The sequence below is a fragment of the Corylus avellana genome, chromosome ca1 (assembly GCF_901000735.1).
Source record: "Corylus avellana chromosome ca1, CavTom2PMs-1.0".
NCBI classification, from domain to species: domain Eukaryota; kingdom Viridiplantae; phylum Streptophyta; class Magnoliopsida; order Fagales; family Betulaceae; genus Corylus; species Corylus avellana.
Window position 1 is genome coordinate 40,276,717 of NC_081541.1, and position 7,087 is coordinate 40,283,803.

The following is a 7,087-nucleotide window of genomic DNA, read 5'->3' on the forward strand; positions in this document are numbered from 1 at the left end:
TAATTTCTCTCTAGTCTTTATGGGCGATGAAGGGGAGGAAATGATGTTTGGAGGAAAATCTGGAGATGGTTTTCCCACTGATGGCCTTGCCCATGTCACCTCAAAGTAATCTCTAGTCTTATCTCATGTACTCGTCTGTAACCAGTGGCAGTGGTAATGGCTTCTCCAGGAGCTCACCTACTTAGCATATAGAATTCGTTAACACAATCCCATTTCCAAAGTACCCATTTGGCAGTGGTGGGTTGAATTTAGGCCGTCCATAAACAGCAAATAGGAGCTGTCTGTTGATCAGGTAAAAACTCAAGTGCTTGAGTCCTAGCCTTCCACACAAACGTCGAGAAGGCTTCAATTGTAGTGTATTTTTCATATTGTTAAATCATCACTTGTCTCAAAAATTTAAACTTATAAGAAGATGTAAATTTAATCACGTAATCAATATTTTAACTCTCCCATTTACGTGTGGATTCAAACTCTCTTTTAATAGATGAGACTCGACACGTAGAATATTTAATTTAAATGAGAGTGAATTGAAGGAGTCAAAGTTCGAAATCATAACGTTCGGCTGTGATATCATGTTAAATCCCCACTTGCCCCAATATTTTAATAAGGATTCTGGCATAAGAGGCTTGTAAGTTTCCTTCCTAGCAAATTTTTATTTATTGCATGATCTAGATTTCTCTTGATGTTTCCTTGGGGTTCTTTAGTTGTGCATATGATTTACATAATCCCAACACTTTGCTCTTCCTTAGACTTCTCTTTTTATAGGCGCCAGAAATCAAGGGTTTTAATTTCTAAATCACTATGAAATTCAAAGTTCGATGTAGAATATTCACTAACATGTGTCCTCATTCAAACGAACTTTCCTTACTCATTAAGAAATGAAATTTCGAGGCTCTGATACATGGAAATTCATTTTTGTTTAAATGAAATCTATCTTGTTCAAACGTTTGCTACAAGTGTCAGAATTGCACATATAATCCCAATTCAAAAAGCTCTTCGGCATACATGTAAAGGCAACTACTACATGTGATAGTAGTTGAATGGACAAAAATATTCTTTCACTATAACTAACTAGATATTATCCAGTTCATTTAAAATTGAAAGAATCCTATTCCACAAATAGTGCATTTAGTAATTAAGAAAACATTAGTATATCATTTATCATAAATGTAAGCTCGGGAATATAATCAAACAATATAATTTTAATTAGAATATAGATAACTATAATTCAAATCAAAATTCTAAGAGGCACAAAAGTGAGAATTCTATTTATGTATGTATTATTTTCTAGTGTTTTGTACTGTATATAATAGAAGAAAAAGAAAACTACCCTATTGATCGTATTTCCCTCCTCTCCTCTGTTTAACTTGGAACTTGCAAAAGTCTTTAAGATATAAGAGCTTTTTGAGCGCGTTACAGCTTGTGAAAACTACGAGCCTACAATGTGTCCTTTTTTAATTAATAAAAAAATCCACTTGAATTATGATTTATCTTACTAGCTATTTTATAATAACTCTCTATTTAAATAAAATTTTCTTAAAGGAAATGTTGTGCAACATAGCGTTTTGTGTTGCTTAAGCATTGGATCAATACATTTTCCCCCATCCAAAGTTACTTACTTTGTAAATTACTACGATCAAGTTGATCTATTCTATGTTATTCAGATGTTTCTTCATAGTTTGCAAAACTTCATTGCCTTATGTAATTTTTCTTTTTCTATAAACAATGGCTCTTGAGTATTATTTTTAACATAAAGTGTCTTTCCCGATTATTCAAATTTGATACCATGCTTTTGAGCTAAAATTACAAAACCTTCTGAATGGGTTGATTAATATAATATATGGGGAAAATACACTTAACTGCCCCTCCCCCACAAAAAAAAAATAAAAAAATCTACCTATGGCAAGTTAGACCATCTGTCATCTTTTTCGTCTTTTTGGATGGAAGCCAGTAACATGCATCACAAAGTGACTTTCTAAGACAATCTCCCCAAAATGCCCCTATAGAGTAAAGTGTCAAAACAAAACAAAGAAAACTAAAAATTAGTTAAATATAAAAACAAATAATAATAAAAAAGGTGGTCCAACTACCCCGTTTGGCCAAAAAAGGGGTGGTCTAGCCACCCCAAATCCTTTGGGGTGGTTTCGACCACCCACCCCCTTTTTTTTGGTTTTTATTTTTTTTATTTTTTAACACTTCATCCTTTGGGCATTTTGCAGAGTTCATACTTGGACGAAGGGGGGTGGTTAAAGTTTATTTTCCCATATAATATATCATTTTTATCTTATCATCCATCTTCACTAGTTTATTGAAAATAATTAAACTCTTGCAAGTATACTTTAGTTTTGATAAAAGTCACACGATAAATATTTTCTTGAGCCTTTTGGTCTAACCAAAAATGACTTCACTTGCATATAAATGTAATTGTTGAAGTCTTAAAATAAGAACGTTTATATAGAGTCAGAAAAACGATGGTTGCAAAATGTGTTAGAAAACATATGTTGGTAATAATAGAATTGCTTATCCCTATTCTCCTAAGTGTGCAAGCCAATGATCATGCACCTACCTCACTCCCGTCTTTACCTCCCATCCAGCCTCCTTATTTCTCTGAACTTGATGGTGAAATTTACTATTGCCTTTTTGATGAAATTGAAGACAAATGTTTAAGCATTAAAAGCACATGGCCATTTCCTGACTTCGAATATGAAACTTGTGTTTATCTTAGTCTTAAACACTGCTTACTTAACTTTTTTCATGAAGACCCACAAGGGTATCGTGTCATTGAATCTTGCATAAGAAACTATTGCATCCCAAGATTAAAAATTAGAGCCATTGATATAAAAAGTGTCCGTTTTGTGAGTTGTTTATTGGAATGTTATGAAGAGCATCTGAAGAAATCCGTAGAGGTAAAGAGCTCCTAACTATTCTCTTTACTTTCATGAAGTTTGAAGTATTTTTTGGTGCATGGAGTTGTATTTCAAAATTTTGACGCGCTCATGCACGCTTCTGTGTGTGTGTTTGTTCGTGTGAAATATGTGTTGTGTTTTTTGAAACGGTGGACGTGAGGGTCTCCTTAATGAAAATCTCAAAGCTTTCTTTAAGCATGAGAGTTTTTGTGTAAAATAGATTGGAGAAAGAAGCATGAGAGTTTTCGTGTATATGAGTTGTTTTGAGATTGATTTATTGGAATAAATTCCAATAAATTGAGTGTTGGGAGATAAACCTCTCACTTGTGAGTCTTTTTAATTCCAAGAGTGTCTCGCATCAAGAGTTGCAGATGCAGACACAACTCTTCTAAACCCGACGCATCCAGACACCCGCCCCAGAAAGGTAACCATGGCTCTAGCGGTTATGGAGTTTTTACTCATAGTACATTAATATGCATAATTGAACACAACTCTAGCCCAAAAGTTTAAGCTAATGAGCTAAGGTCCACTTAGGTATATTAAGCACTCTTTTCTTTTATATTTTCTCAATGTGGGATACAAGTTACACAACACTCACAAGAGCACTCACAATATCAAGGATTGAAGAGTGAAGTGATGTTCTAATTTTGAACGTAAAAGTCGTGATTTTGGAGTTAAAGAGGGTGTGAGGGAGGTGAAGGTGAGTAGATTTAGTTTTACGGAATGTTGGGTAGGTGAAAAAATGAGGAACAATTTAAGCATTTGCGAAGGAAAATTCGGAGAAGATGGTGAACAGTAATCTCGTTCAAACGAGATTAGTTATTGCTTGCAGATAGGAGGCTAAGAAGAAGTGGGTAAAATAATTCATTAATTAGCATAGGTGTATGGACAAGGAGTTATTGGAGCAATGGAGGTGTTAAAAGCTTTTTTTTTAAAGGAAAAAAAAACACACACACACACACGGACATCTCATTTGAACATTATTTCCCGAGTTCAAATGTGGTTTGGATAAGAACAGATGTTTGAAATATTAAAAACTCGTTCGAACAAGGTTTTTTGTGCATTAGACACGTTCAAATTGCAAAAATGAGGGAGCCAGTGGTTCTAAGACATGCAGCCACCCTTCTGCCCTCATTTTCACTTGACCAACCACCTAGAGAAAGAGAAAAGCAGAGAAAATGAGAGAAGGACAGGAAAAGGTGACAACTTTGTGTGTTCTTTGAGCTTTGTAGCACTCCGGTCCCACATTGTGAAGATGAAAAATAGCTCACATATATAGAGTGAGTAGTTTATAAAGATAGTCATGAGTGCTAAATCTTATATTGCTTAGTTATTAGGTGAAATTAGACCTTATAATAAATTTTAGGGAAGCTCCAAATTGACTAGTCCTTTCAGGGTGATGGACAAATATGGCTAACATTTTGCTATAGGTCGTTACAAATAGTGTCAAAGCTAGGTTGTAATACCAAGTGCTATTATCAACACCGCACGAGATGACCTTGACGAGGACGTTAAGGGTTTAAGGGGTGGAGGTTGTAAGACCCAAGTCCCATATTGAGAAGATGAGTAGCCCAATAGAAAGTGGATGGTTTGTAAAGACATTCATGGGTTTTAAGTCCGACATTACTTACTTACTAAGTGAAACTGGGCTTTATAAGTTATTTAAAAAATCTTCAAATAGACTAATCATTTTGGGGTGATAATGCAAATGTGACTAGTGCTTTTCACTGGACATTTACAAATGGTATCAAAGTTACCTAGTAACACCCATGTGGTACTTGAACATTGCATGATGTGGCCCTAAAAAAAAGTCAGGGGTTTAAACGGGCAGTTGTAACACCCCAATCCCACATTGAAAAGATGATGAGTAGCCCACATAGAGTGTGTGGTTTATAAAGATAATCATATGTTCTAAGTCCCACATTACTTAGTTATTAAATGAAATTGAGCTTTATAGAAAATACTAGGGAAGCTCCAAATTGACTAGTTCTTTTAGGGTAATAACGTAGTTGAGGCTAGTGTTTTTTCTTGGATCAATACAAAGGAGTTGTACATCGAGCTACAAGGGTAAGAATCTAAAAGCTTTCTCTCTTTACTTTTCTTGAATTTTGAAGTGGTTTTTTGTGTGCATGGAGTTGTATATTGAACTTTTGATGTGTGGTGAGAGTGTATGTGAAATATGTGTTGTGTTTGGTTGAAATGGTGGAAGAGAGGATCTTATTCATGAAAATCTCAGAGATTTCTTGAAACGCTTAAGTCTTTTAAGGAGATCGAGTGTAAATTGGGCTGTAAGGAGTTGGAGAACTAAATAGGAGATTTTTTGTGTTGTTTTTGTTTGTTTGTATTATTTGTTTGGTGGATGTTTTGTTAGAAGAAATGGAGGATGGAAGATTAAAGTGATGAATTTTGAACGTAAAAGTTGTGACTTTTTAAGTTGAAAACAGTGTTTGGGAGGTGAATAAGAGTAGAATTAGTGTTATGAGATGTTGCATTGGCACAAAATTAGGGAAAATAAATAAATAAATCAAAGCTTGCACTACAAGAAAATGAGGAATTAGGGTCCTTTTAGAGAGCAGCCAACGATAGGTTAAATTTGCAGAGGAATTAATGAAACAATTATTATGTATCAGGATTTGTTGAGGAGTTTAACGCTCAAGGTAAGTAAAACACGTGCAAATGACAAATATAAATTTTATTGCATGGATATTAGTAAAGGATAATTATAAAATTTTACTAAAGCATGAAATGTTGCATTTTTGTTTGGAACTACATATTTTGAATAAAAATTATCATGTGCATATGAAAGACTTGACTATGGTATGTTAGTATTGTTAACAAAATAAATGGTATGTTTACCGTGTTGTGAAATGTTACGATACTATATGAATGATGATGTTATGTGAAAACATGTCCCATTTTATGAATTTTATACATAAAAGTAAAAAATGTCTTAGTTCATGCCTTGTTCATATAAATTATGTTCCCATGCATTTTCAAAGAAACAACATGATCGAGGACTTTGTGAACTCACTAAATTTTTAGGGCATGGTGGCATGAAGTGTTTAACTAATGTATTCATAGCAATGGCTCATCTCGTAAATGACTTTCTTGTGGCGTTAACTTACTAAGCTGTGGACTTACCTCTTTTACCTCTAAAACCATGTTTTACAGATAATCGAACATTAGAGGATGGAAAAGCGAATCAGAGGGTAATCGTGTGGTTATGTTGACAATGGATCGTACTTAGTGCCCTTTTGCATTGTAATGAAGTTAATTATTGACTATTTAATAAGGACATGTATTAAGATACGATTTAGACTTTGTATGTATTTGCGCTTATCGACTTATGAATCGCATGTAATGTCATCGTATTATGTGATGGTTATATTATTTAGATGCTCTGGTTGATATTCATTTGATGATGCTATATATATATATATATATATATATAGCCAAATTATGCTGTAATTATGTCGATAAGGCATAGTAGTAGCATTCTGAATTATATAAAAGGGTAAAATATTTTGGGGGCGATACACAAATCCTTACCTACCAAATCTCTATGTCTCATTTCCCGTAGCATTTTTTCCCTTATTCAATTAAAATAATAATAATAATAATAATAATAATATATCTATGTCCTTTCTTTTCCTATGAGACAACTCATGGGCTTAGGGCCTGTTTGAGATTGCGTTTGAGAGACCTAAAAATACGTTTAACACTCAAAAAGTTTGTTTGAAGAAAAAAAATAGTCATTTGGTAAAAAACTTAAAAGGGTTTTTAAAGGTCAAAAAAGCCTAAAAATTGCAAAAACGTACTTTTGGCAAAAACTTAAAAATGAAGCATTTGCCAAAAAACGTTTTTTGACTTAAAAACTATATTTTTCAAACGCAATCTCAAACAGGCTCTTAGTCTAGACACTTCATTTAACCGCCTTAGCTCTTAACTAGAGTAGTTGACATGGATTTTTTTAGTTTTGGGGAAAATTCACTTTATCCTCCTGAAGTTTCAGGAGTTTTTCAATTCGAACCACAATGTTTAAAAATTGGCAATGTACCCCCCTAATATTTCAAAAATTTTCAATTCAGACCTTCCGTTACTAATTTCCGTCTAATTGGATGAAAATCATCACACATGCGTCTCACATGGGATTTTGATGCCATCTATTACAATTTTGCCCT